The sequence below is a fragment of the Oncorhynchus tshawytscha genome, linkage group LG19 (genome assembly GCF_018296145.1).
Source record: "Oncorhynchus tshawytscha isolate Ot180627B linkage group LG19, Otsh_v2.0, whole genome shotgun sequence".
NCBI classification, from domain to species: Eukaryota; Metazoa; Chordata; class Actinopteri; order Salmoniformes; family Salmonidae; genus Oncorhynchus; species Oncorhynchus tshawytscha.
In genome coordinates, this window is record NC_056447.1 from 19,942,063 (window position 1) to 19,956,116 (window position 14,054).

The window sequence follows — 14,054 nt, forward strand, 5'->3', positions numbered from 1 at the left end:
AGGTCTCTCAGGTCCTAGGTCTCAGGTCCTAGGTCTCAGGTCCTAGGTCTCAGGTCCTAGGTCTCAGGTCCTAGTTCTCAGGTCCTAGGTCTCAGGTCCTAGTTCTCAGGTCCTAGGTCTCAGGTCCTAGTTCTCAGGTCCTAGGACCATGCCTCAGGACTACGTGGCCCTTTGATATCTCAACAGACACCCTGTAATTCAGGGGCTCATCAATACTAAACATGATCACAGTCGCAATGGGAACCGGAATACATTTACCCTAACACAACATTCCCATTGATTCCCAAACAAATATGCACATGCACGTAGGCTAGTATACATGCATGCACACATACACTTGCTTATGCATGCACACACATGCGCACACACACATGCACACGCACACACACACACACACACACACACACACACACACACACACACACACACACACACACACACACACACACACACACACACACACACACACACACACACACACACACACACACACACACACACACACACACACAGGGAAACTTCAAAACCCAATTAGTATGTTGCTGACTGTTTGGTTAAGCAGAGAAGAGACACAGAGAAAACATTTAGCTAGTTCCCTGAAGACTAGACCACACTCTGGTTGGGCGCCCATGCCCTGTTAGAGGTCAGGGGTCAAGTCTGTGATGTCTGAGTTGGTTTCTCCATCTCCCTGTTGCACAATGAGCCAGGAGCGTTGAAATGAAGTTCAGTATATAATGTGGTGTAGAAATACATTTTCAGGTTTTGAAATGCATTTCCGCTTCGTCCAAACAACTAGCTAAAGCATAAATTGCTATCTTCCTCTTTTGTTGACATTACCCTTGCAGCAATTGTTCCTGCGGTTCACCATCCTTTTCATTGTCACCTCAGTTGTAGCATTTTGAAAGGAGATGGTTACTTCTCTTTCCTTGAGTAAATATCCCTGGGAGAATTGGACTGCTTTTACCCTCCATAAGCGTATAGGGCTCTGACTGAGACTTCAAAGCAGAAGAATCCCCTCAGTCTTAGGAATATGACGGGCTTACAGACAAAAGAGAGGCACAAACTGTAAAACAATGTATCGTAATATCCTTACTTTCCCTTGAAAACTTGTCAGAACCTGTAAATGGATTTAGCTTAGTTAATGGTCTCTTTGAACACCTTAAAAATATAGGTAGAATGAATTGGTTGAACGTTATTAATGCTTTCATGAAAAGAGTTTTGCCCATGGATATCGTGTTTCTAAACAATAATTCCAATTATCTGTAACTGAGTTTCCTGAAGAAAAATTGTTTCACATAAAATATTGTGTTGAAACGTCATAGAGTTTATAGAGTTCGGCATTTCTCTGTCAAATGTTCTTGTCTCGTGTATTGTTCCTGTTTAAAATATACTTGACACAGATGTAGAGAAGTGCACTGAACTAATGTCAAACTCATGTAGAGCAACATAAATCACATGATTTACATTTACATTTACATACATGTCAGAGGACTACAGCCATGCAGGCCTGAAACTCTAGGCCAACATGTGGCATGACTTTCTATGTACCATCAAGGATATTACGCTTAGCCGTGTCCGAGTGTGTATGAAGATATACAGTGGGTATCATACATTTTCACGCCCCTTGGATTTCATTTTTTGGGGGGGGTTCCATGTGGGGTCTAAATAGATGTAATCATAATTTTTTGTCATATATATATATATAACAAAACCTTTTTTTGAAAAAAGTATTTAGTCAGCCACCAAATGTGCAAGTTCTCCCACTTAAAAAGATGAGAGAGGCCTGTAATTTTCATCATAGGTACACTTCAACTATGACAGACAAAATGAGAAAAATAAATCCAGAAAATCATATTGTAGGATATTTAATGAATTTATTTGCAAATTATGGTGGAAAATAAGTATTTGGTGGCTGACTAAATACCCCACTGTATATATACACTACCGTTCAAAAGTTTGGGGTCACTTAGAAATGTACTTGTTTTAGAAAGAAAAGCACATTTTTTGTCCATTAAAATAACATCAAATTGATTAGAAATACAGTGTAGAGATTTTTAATGTTGTAAATGACTATTGTAGATGGAAACGGCTGATTATTTATGGAATATCTACATAGGCGTACAGAGGCCCATTATCAGTAACCATCACTCGTGTTCCAATGGCACATTGTGTTAGCTAATCCAAGTTTATCATTTTAAAATAACTTTCTTCTGAAACTCGTCAGTGTTTTCTTGTTCTGAGAAATGAAGGCTATTCCATGCGAGAAATTGCCAAGAAACTGAAGATCTCGTATAACGCTGTGTACTACTCCCTTTGCTCTAACCAGAATAGAAAGAGGAGTGGGAGGCCCCGGTGCTCAACTGAGCAAGAGGACAAGTACATTAGAGTGTCTAGTTTGAGAAACAGACGCCTCACAATCCTCAACTGGCAGCTTCCTTAAACAGTACCCGCAAAACACCAGTCTCAACATCAACAGTGAAGAGGCGACTCCGGGATACTGTCCTTCTAGGCATGGTTCCTCTGTCCAGTGTCTATGTTCTTTTGCCCATCTTAATGTTTTCTTTTTATTGGACAGCCCGAGACTTTTTATTGGACAGCCTGACTTTTTCTTTGCAACTCTGCCTAGAAGGCCAGCATCCTGTTGTCGCCTCTTCACTGTTGACGTTGAGACTGGTGTTTTTTCTGTAAGGGTTGTGGCAAATCCAACACAACATATCACTGAGAAACTAACTCTTTATTTTCATGCGTGGTGATGACTGCATCGTGTTATGGTTATGCTTGACATCAGCAAAGACTGTGTAGTTTTTCAGGATAAAAAGTAATGGGATGGATCTAAGCACAGGCAAAATCCTAGAGGAAAACCTGCTTCAGTCTGCTTTACACCAGACACTGAAAGAGGAATTCACCTTTCAGCAGGACAATAAGCGGGCACCGCAGACGTGGTTGTCGATTAAGGCAGCCCCCCCGGCACCTCTCTGATTCAGAGGGGCTGGGTTAAATGCAGAAGACACATTTCAGTTGAATGCAATCGGTTGCACAACTGACTAGGTATCCCCTCCCCTTCCTAACCTACAACACAAGGCCAAATCCAGATTGAAGTTGCTTACCAAGAAGACAGTGAATGTTTCTGAGTGGCCAAGTTACAATTTTGACTTAAAAATCTATGGCAATACTTGAACATCGCTGCCTAGGCATGATCCCCAACACCTTGACAGAACTTGAAGAAAATAATAATGGGCAAATATTGCACAATCCAGGTGTGCGAAACTCTTAGAGACTCACCCAATAAGACTCACAGCTGTAATCGCTGCCAAAGGTGCTTCTAACATGTATTGACTGCGGTTGAATCTTCCCATGTTTTGAGGCACACCCTGGGTGTTGGACTGGAACGTACTTGATCGCTTTGTACCTTTATTTTTGGACTGTTATCCTGCGGCTTTGTACACTTCTTCTGCCCATTTTATCCATTCTGTAAAGCTGTAGTATAATGTTCCTCTTATACTTCAGAGAAATAACCAAAACCCAAGAGTTTACAGGCAAGATGTTTTCAAATAGCATAGTGTGCTGCTAATTTATCCGTGTGGATCCTTTTAGCTTCAATCACCATCGTTGGCATGGAAAGATGATTGAGGAGTAGATCAAAAGCACAGATAGCAGTGGTCACAGAAGTGTCAGCCAGCCCTGTACACAGGAAGCACTGCTGAGGAACGTACCTGTGTTCAGGAGATTATAGGCCTCAGATTATCATTGCTACTGTAGCTGAATGGGAATCAAATCCTCCTCTAACCGGGGCCAATCTGTAGAAGTGTTAGGAGAAAACCTCTGGGAGGACTAAAGGTAAGTTGTGAATGTCTTCAGAAAATCCTATTCAACACACACTCTTTTCATACTAGGTAGCGACTACTCTCTCCAAAGTCAAAACAGAACTAAATCTATTGATAAAACAGAGAGCATAATTTGCCATCCATTAAGTTAAGTCAACCATTACTATAAGCTTCACAGTAATGATCAATTAGTGTACAGTATATTGCAACTATTGAATCTGAATCAGGTGAATTACTATCAGAACCCAGATTAATCAACTAAAGATTCTCCCGTTTCTATAAAGAATTGTACACCTCTGATTGTAAATCCACACCAGGCAGACTGAGTCCTTTTTAAAATATATAAGAACTCCTCTTCTCTTTAACTGAGAAAGCCGTCTTGCTAGGAGCCCAAATCTCTCTCTATGAACTCAAAAGGGAACTTAACTCCCTTTTTCCACATTTTGTTACGTTACAGCCTTATTCTAAAATTGATTTTGTTAAAATCCTCATCAATCTACACACAATACCTCATAATGACAAAGAAAAAATGTTTTTTTAGACATTTTTACAACAAAAAAAAAAAAAATACAGAAATACCTTATTTACATGAGTATTCAGACCCTTTGCTACGAGACTCGAAATTGAGCTCAGGTGTATCTTGTTTCCATTGATCATCCTGGAGATGTTTCTGCAACTTGATTGGAGCAAAAACCAAGCCAATGAGGTCGAAGAAATTGTCCGTAGAGCTCCGAGACAGGATTGTGTGGAGGCACAGATCTTGGGAAGGGTACCAAAACATTTCTGGAGCATTGAATGTCCACCATAATTCTTAAATGGAAGAAGTTTGGAAACACCAAGATTCTTCCTAGAGCCGGCCAAACTGAGCAATAATGGCCTTGGTCAGGGAGGTCACTTTGACAGAGCTCCAGAGCTCCTCTGTGGAAATGGGAAAACCTTCCAGAAGGACAACCATCTCTGCAGCACTCCACTAATCAGGCCTTTATGGTAGAGTGGCCAGACGGAAGCCACTCTTCAGTAAAAGCTCCATGACAACCCGCTTGGAGTTTGCCAAAAGGCACCTAAAGGACCCTCAGACCATGAGAAATAAGATTCTCTGGTCTGATATAACCAAGATTGAACTCTTTGTCCTGAATGTCAAGCGTCACATCTGGAGGAAACCTGGCACCGTCCCTACGGTGAAGCATGGTGGTGGCAGCATCATGTTGTGTGGATGTTTTTCAGCAGCAGGGACTGGGAGATTAGTCAGGATCAAGGGAAAGATAAACGGAGCAATGTACAGAGAGATCCTTGATGTAAAACCAGCTCCAGAGCACTCAGGACCTCAGACAGGGGTGAAGGTTCACCCTCCAACAGGACCACAACCCTAAGCACACAGTCAAGACAACGCAGGAGTGGCTTCAGGATAAGTCTCTGAATGTCCTTGAGTGGCCCAGCCAGAGCACGGACTTGAATCTGATCAAACATCTCTGAGACTTATCCTTATCTCTGAGACCTGAAAATAGCTGTGCAGCGACGCTCCCTTCCAACCTGACAGAGCTTGAGAGGATCTGCAGAGAAGAATGGGAGAAACTCCCCAAATACAGGTGTGCCAAGCTTGCAGTGTCATACCCAAGAAGACTCAAGGCAGTAATTGCTGCCAAAGGTGCTTCAACAAAGTACTGAGTAAAGGGTCTGAATGTTTATTAGGTAAATATGATATTTCAGCCAAAAATTCTACAAACCTGTTTTTGCTTTTCATTATGGGGTATTGTGTGTAGTTTGAAAAACAATACACTTTCCGAATGCACTGTATACAGTACATATTTCTACAAAAGCGTCACCCAGTGTTCTCACTATGTTTGATGAATAGATATTACACTATTTTCGGAAAATTATGTTGTCCCTTCTCGAAAACATACACACTCAAATTGGTACATCTGGACCAACGCGGGTTTGTTAAAAACTATTATCCTCAAATAAACTGTCTCCGAAGGATTTTGTTAGACTAGTATGGTCTTACTGTATCGTTGGTCAGTTTTGGAAAACATGGGACTTAGCTCCAGTTTCATGAATATTGTCACGAGTCCGACCGAGGGTGTTTCCTTTTCCCGGGCGGGTGGCGCTCGGCGGTCGTCGTCACCGGCCTATTAGCTGCCACTGATTGTTTTTCCTCCCCCTCCTTGTATGTTTAGTGGTAGCACCTGTGTAGGGTTAATTTGTTTGTCTTTATTAGCGGGATTATTTCTATGTAACCTTCGGCTCTGTTGTAGAGGTACGTGTTTTGTGCCTGGTCGTGATTTGTTCCATTGTACATTTTGATTCCCTGTGTTTGGGAACGTTACTTTTGTGATCACCCTGTGGTGTGTTAAGCGCTATTAAAAGACGCACAGCATTGAACTCTCTGTTTCCTGCATTTGACTCCACACCCACGACACCCGGAGCATTACAAATATGATTAATGGAGGTGGGTGGTTGGATGTTGGATGGGTAAGGTTGGGGGAATAGGGTGGGAGGTGGAGGCTCAATTATTTTTGTTGTTTTTTCCCTTTACATACGACTGAAAATGCCAATATGAATAAAGATTTGGTCCCCAAAAAAAGAACATCTGAGTTTATCTGTACATCTGTGTGTCTCCGTTCCTGTCATTATGGTCAAGAGGCAATCAACTGGAGATTCACCTCCATTATATTTTATGGTCATCACGTGAAACTACCATGGTCTGGGTTTTACCGTTTCCCAGAAGCTTAGAGGTTGTTTACACACGTGGTCACAAAAATGTCAATGGTGCCATTCACAACCACTTCAAAGTGCATGTAAATGTAAGTTATGGTCGGTGGGCCACTTTCCTGAGAGCAGTAGACTGGAGACGGATCCCCTTGAGTGGACTGTCTTGTTCTAGTCTGACTGTAGACCCTCCAGTTAGTCCTTCAGCCCTTTAGACCCTATGATATGTCTGAGGTTGTGGACACACCCTGTCTCTTATTGTTCCTGGCTGTGAGAGTGTACAGATCCTATCAGTATCAGGGATGTCTTGCCGCCACACTGCTGGACAGGACAAGGGTTTTATTTGTTGTCTACTCCCCTCTGCACTGGACGCCTGTTACGTCCGTCGTTAGATGAATGAGACCAGAGCGCAGCGTGGAAAGTGTTCATGATTTTTAATACTGAACTCCGACAAAACAACAAAATACAAAACACGAATGTAAAAGTTCTGCAGGGCTAGACAGCAACAATGCAAAAACAAGATCCCACAAACTAAAGGTGGCAAAAGGCTGCCTAAGTATGATCCCCAATCAGAGACAACGATAGACAGCTGCCTCTGATAGGGAACCATACCCGGCCAACAAAGAAATAGAAAAACTAGAATGCCCATCTTAATCACACCCCGACCTAACCAAATAGAGAAATCAAAAGGCTCTCTAAGGTCAGGGCGTGACAACACCTCTCCTTTTCTGGCTGTTAGAGACAGGGGAGGGCTCCAGATCTGACCCCCAGATAACAGAGAACATTACAACCAGGCCTCTGGACCACCAGCAGAAGTCAGAGGAAACATCTGATACATACCAAGATTCCATATGGTGGTACAGGTGTATTCCTCATCCTCAGACAACATCTCTCACAACTGCAGCCTAAACTTTGTTCTTCCTCAATCAGAGAAGAGGTGAGGGACAAATACGTATTTATTTATTAATAAAAACAATTTTTTAATTAAACTTTATTTAACTAGGCAAGTCAGTTAAGAACAAATTCTTATTTACAATGACGGCCTACCGAGGAACAGTGGGTTTACAGCCCTGTTCAGGGTCAGAACGACAGATTTTTTACATTGTCAGCTCAGGGATTCAATCCAGCAACCTTTTGGTTACGGGCCCAACGCTCTAACCACTAGGCTACCTGCCACCCCTAAAGTCCTAGCAAAGCAGATAATTCTCTGTTGTAAACACATCATAACCCCTCTATAGAGACATGGTTTACACTTGTCCTCAGGGATCAGGAAGACAAATTGAGGTGCTGTGGACTGGAGAGGTGTAATATATCAGTTGTGCTTTAACTAACATGGATACTTACTAGGGCATCACAGGGTCATACTGTATATCTAGTCTAAAGTTGTATTAGTCGTACGTACGGAATATGCATGGTATACATTGTCGAATGAAATGCTTACTTGCAGGTCCCTTCTGTACAACGTAACAACGATAAGAAATAAGAAAAGATAAGAATACCGACATAAAGTAAATGGCTTAAGAATATATATTATTTTGTTGCATAAGTATAAAACAGGAATGCACAATCTATAGTCCACTCTTTACACGTGTATTGGAGATGAGGGGCAGTGCTGAGCAGTATAATAAGAGTCTGGTAGCAGCAGTTGTGAGGTGTGTGTGTGTGTGTGTGTGTGTGTGTGTGTGTGTGTGTGTGTGTGTGTGTGTGTGTGTGTGTGTGTGTGTGTGTGTGTGTGTGTGTGTGTGTGTGTGTGTGTGTGTGTGTGTGTGTGTGTGTGTGTGTGTGTGTGTGTGTGTGTGTGTGTGTGTGTGTGTGTGCGTGCGTGTGTGTGTGTGTGTGTGTGTGTGTGTGTGTGTGTGCATGAGTGAGTGCATGTGTGCTAAGGTGCAGAGAATAAACAGGTGGTCAGTCCAGTTCAAGTGTTCAGCAGTCTGATGGATTGAAGATAGAAACTATCTCTGATAGTAAAACATACAATACGTTACGAATTTGGTGCAAATGTACAACATGTTATAAATTAGCAAAACATATGATATATTATGAATTCTAGCTAGGTGGCTAACGTTAGCTAGGCTAAGGGTTAAGGTTAAGGTTAAGTTTAGGAGTAAGGTTAAAGGGTTAAGATTAGGGTTAGGGGACAGGTTAGCTAAAAGGGTTAAGGTTATACCAAATGTAACATGTCATACTAATTTGAGTGTCCCGGATTTACATTTACTATGTTACATCTAGTCTATAAGACCAGGCTGGGCAATGAGGTCAGTCAGAGGGCATATAGTATACACTTTGTGCTGTCTCTCTCTGCTAGACAGGCTGGAGTTGGACAGATTTGCTCCCAGACAGCCGAGCAGCAGAGCAGAGAGCAGGTATAGCAGGCCAGAACAAGGCAGTCCTGACAGTACAGACAGAGAACGACAGCACCCAGTTTCAGTGAGAGAGAGCAGAGAGAGCATCAAACACAGACCTCTCAGTGATGGTTGTCCACTTATTCTTGAGGAAAAGCAGTCATTTGTTCAAGACATTTGAACTAAATTTACAGACCAGAGACTTTAAGGATTGTTGCGTTTGAGCAACAAACTGTTGCAGACTGCTTCCTGCATGTGTTTGTTTACTAAGTGACTCAGATCTTTGTTTGGGTCACATATGCCTTGTCTGTCTGTCTGTCTGTCTGTCTGTCGGTCTGTCGGTCGGTCGGTCGGTCGGTCGGTCGGTCTGTCTGTTTGTTTGAGGGAGCATTCCAGCACTGGAGCTGAATCGTAATGCAATGCAGACCTCAGTGAACTCTGAGTGCAAAACAAATGGGCCAGTCTAGATATCCTACAGAGACATCAAAGTCCTTTACATTATTGATTATGACTATAATATGACTATCAAGTTTCTTGCCACTTGGGTATCCTCATTGTTTCACATTGTTTGTTCTTTATAATGTTATTGACCTCATTTAGACCTCAGTGAACTCTGAGGAGAATCAAACGGAGCAATATCTCATGTCTGGTGTCAAGATTGCACGTGATTAATTATGACTATCATGATGTTGTTTGTTCTTTATACATAATAGATCAGATCCATATACAGCTGAAGCCGTAAGTTTACATACACCTTAACCAAATACATTTAAACTCAGTATTTCACAATTGCTGACATTTAATCCGAGTAAACATTCCCTGTCTTAGGTCAGTTAGGATCACCACTTTATTTTAAGAATGTGAAATGTCATAATTATAGTAGAGAGAATGATTTATTTCAGCTTTAATTTCTTTCATCACTTTCCAAGTGAGTCATACGTTTACATACACTCAATTAGTATTTGGTAGCATTGACTTTAAATTGTTTAACTTGGGTCAAATGTTTCGGGTAGCCTTCCACAAGCTTCCCACAATAAGTTGGGAGAAAATTTGGCCCATTCCTCCTGACAGAGCTGGTGTAACCAAGTCAGGTTTGTAGGCCTCCTTACTCACAGACACTTTTTAAGTTCTACCCACAAGTATTTTATAGGATTGAGGTCAGGGTTTTGTGATGGCCACTCCAATACCTTGACTTTGCTGTCCTTAAGCCATTTTGCCACAACTTTGGAAGTATGCTTGGGGTCATTTTTATTTATTTTTTACCTTTATTTAACTAGGCAAGTCAGTTAAGAACAAATTATTATTTTCAATGACAGCCTAGGAACAGTGGGTTAACTGCCTGTTCAGGGGCAGAACAACAGATTTGTACCTTGTCAGCTCGGGGACTTGAACTTGCAACCTTCCGGTTACTAGTCCAACGCTCTAACCACTAGGCTACCCTGCCACCCCAGGGTCCATTTGGAAGACCCGTTTGCGACCAAGCTTTAACTTCCTGACTGATGTCTTGAGGTGTTGCTTCAATATATCCACATAATTTTCCTTCCTCATGAAGCCATCTATTTTGTGAAGTGCACCAGTCCCCCTGCAGCAAAGCACCCCCACAACGTGATGCTGCCACCCCCGTGCTTCACGGTTGGGATGGTGTTCTTTGGCTTGCAAGCCCCTTTTTCCTCCAAACATAACAATGGTCATTATGGCCAAACAGTTATATTTTTGTTTCATCAGACCAGAGGACATTTCTCCAAAAAGTACGATCTTTGTCCCCATGTGCAGTTGCAATCCATAGTCTGGCTTTTTTATGGCGGTTTTGGAGCAGTGGCTTCTTCCTTGCTGAGTGGCCTTTCAGGTTATGTTGATATAGGACTAGTTTTACTGTGTATATAGATACTTTTGTACCTGTTTCCTCCTGCATCTTCACAATGTCCTTTGCTGTTGTTCTGGGATTGATTTGCCAATTTCGCACCAAAGTACGTTCATCTCTAGGAGACAGAGAGCGTCTCCTTCCTGAGCAATATGACGGCTGCGTGGTCCCATGGTGTTTATACTTGCATACTATTGTTTATACAGATTAACGTGGTACCTTCGTTTGGAAATGGCTCCCGAGGATGAACCAGAGTTGTGGAGGTTTACCATTTTTTTCCCAAGGAATTGGATGATTTCTTTTGATTTTCCATGATGTCAAACAAAGAGGCACTGAGTTTGAAGGTAGGCCTCGAAATACATCCACAGGTACACCTCCAATTGACTCATTTTCTGGAATTTTCCAAGCTGTTTAAAGGCACAGTCAACTTATTGTATGTAAACTTCTGATCCCCTGGAATTGTGATACAGTGAATTATAAGTTAAATAATCTGTCTGTAAACAATTGTTAGAAAAATTACTTGTGTCATGCACAAAGTAGATGTCCTAACCGAATTGCCAAAACCATAGTTTGTTAACAAGAAATTTGTGGAGTGGTTGAAAAACGAGTTTTAATGACTCCAACCTAAGTGTATGTAAACTTCCGACTTCAACTGTAGATAAATGCATGGCTCTGATTTAGATTAGGTTTCTGTCAATACTAAACACAGCTCTGTAGTTATTTCCCTGCGGGGGGCGGGCACGTTTGTCTCCACCTCTGAAAGTTATGTGAAAATAGACAAATGGCTCACAGGTCGATAATGATACGTTGCTGTTTAATATTTTCGATCTAAGATTCTTAATTAGAGAACACATAATGGGTGGAGGATATGGAATAAGATGAGTCAGAGTTGGTTGGGTATCAAAAAGACAGTACTGCAGGGAAGGGAAGGGCACAGCCAGACAGGCAAAAAAAAAAAAAGTACAGCATCTTGTTCACTCACAAACATCTCAGAGGTGCTGGTCCAAACTAGACCTACTGTTGTAAAAGTTACTCTTGCATATTAGAGATGTATTTCACTCGTGTAGGACATATCTGAGAGCTTATCTCGTCTTCTATTGCTGACCTTTCAGACAGACTACAAGGATGTACATGCAAGTTTCCATTGTTTTGTAGTGTGATGGGATATTGTACGACTGGAGTACGATGTATGATACTGTAATTATACGTCCTATAATTTGTATGACATTGCACGACCACGCATCCATTCATAATGTAACCTAACATAACGTAATATATCATACTAAATGGAGAGTCACAGATTTACGTAGAGAATAATACGAATTTCCTTGAGACCACGTTGGTACATGATGTAATCTTAACATGTAACATCCCTGGCTAGAGGCTAGAGGGGGGGGGACTTCTGCCTGTGGAATAAAATGCAATCCCCTGTTTTGTTTGTCTTAGCTCACACCGGATGGAATTCCCCTCTTATCTAAATACAATAATTACAACCTGGATGTGGAAACAGTTTCCATTCTTCTCACTCCACTTTTGTTTGATTACTCAGTGCAGGAACACACTCCCGAGGCCTCTGTTAGCTAAACTCACTTGATTCATAGCCATAGCCGTTAAATCCAACCCAAGGGATAGACCAATATGTCTCTGATCTCGGGATAGATTGCTTACTTGGTAATATTTCTGTAACTGTGTACCGTATGTACGTTTAATTAATGCATAATCAAGTGTTTCAGAGGCAGATTATTTGCCACGTTGGTTAAACGTGCCAAGAAATCCGTTGTGAATTACTGAGTGATATGTAGAGCGATTGCACTCTGTAAGGAGCTTGAAAATATGCAACGCAGTGACTGTGAAAGAAACAAACATAAGTAAACGAACCTAAGCCCATGCTATAACTTATGAGGAGTTATGTTGCATTTTTGTGATGAGAACCTTGTTTTTGTAATAAATGCGAAGCAATGTTTGGTGTTTATTTTTGTAACTGTCATTCTAAGTGGTGGGAAATCCCCTCAGGCTTTAGAGATCTAATTCAACATTTAAGTCTTTAACTGTCTTGTGCCTCTTTTAAGTACAGCCAGTGATGCACATGGCTGAACTAATAGTAAATGTGGCACTTACCAATTCTAAGAGAAGTTACTTGTTTGTACAAGGCCCCAATGATTCCCACCAGTAATGGAGTGTCACCAAATTCAAATAGCCTATTAGTACTTTTTAAGCATAATCGTTCTCTTTTCGCTAATGTCAAGGTGTTTTGTTGAGGTCTTGGGTGTGTGGTTTCAGCCACCATTGATTGGGGTTCAAACGATGGGTTAGTTCTAGTCACTCAGATCTGGTGTGGACATTACCATTTTGTAGCGGAGCATTCTTTTGTCCCCTCGGCACCCTTGCTGATGGAGAGGTCAGTGTTTGGGGGTAATTAAGAGTGGAACACCAGCTCGTCGAACATCTCCTTCCAAAGTCATGGGCATTAATATAGAGTTGGTCCCCCTTTGCTGCTTTAACAGCCTCCACTCTCCTGGGAAGGCTTTCCACTAGATGTTGAAACATTGCTGTGGGGACTTGCTTCCATTCAGACATGAGCATTAGTGGGGTCAGGCACTGATGTTGGGGGATTAGGCCGGGCTCCCAGTCGATGTTCCAATTCATCCCATTCATCTGTGCAAACCAGTCAAGTTCTTCCACACCAATCTCGACAAACCATTTCTGTATGGACTCGCTTTATGCACGGGGGCATTGTCATGCTGAAACAGGAAAGGGTCTTTCCCAAACTGTTGCCACAAAGGTAGAAGCACAGAATGGTCTAGAATGTCATTTTATACACCTGTCAGCAACAGGTGTGGCTGAAATAGCCAAATCCACTCATTTGAAGGGGTGTCCACATACTTTTGTATATATAATGTACTTACTTACAGGCTCATGTCTCAGTATTCTCCAGCAACATATATTACTTGCTTTCCCCTAGCTATAGAAAAGCTCCCTAGCAACCTTCCAAACGTAACAAAATCAAATAACCTTGGCTTTTGTCAGCTAAGAGTGAGAAATTAATATTTGCTATCGTCCTGTATTCTCCCCCTGTATGTTTTTACAGTACAGTAGAGTAGCACTACGGTACAGTGTGTTTTAGTCACCATTAGGGAGGGACTGGGTCTGTGTGCCATCTGAGAGAGAGAGACAGAGACAGAGACAGAGAGAGAGAGAGAGAGAGAGAGAGAGAGAGAGAGAGAGAGATACACTCTTAGATAAAAGGGTTCCAAAAGGGTTCTTTGGCTGTCCCCATAGGAGAACCCTTTTTGGTTCCTGGTAGTTCCCTCTGTGGAATGG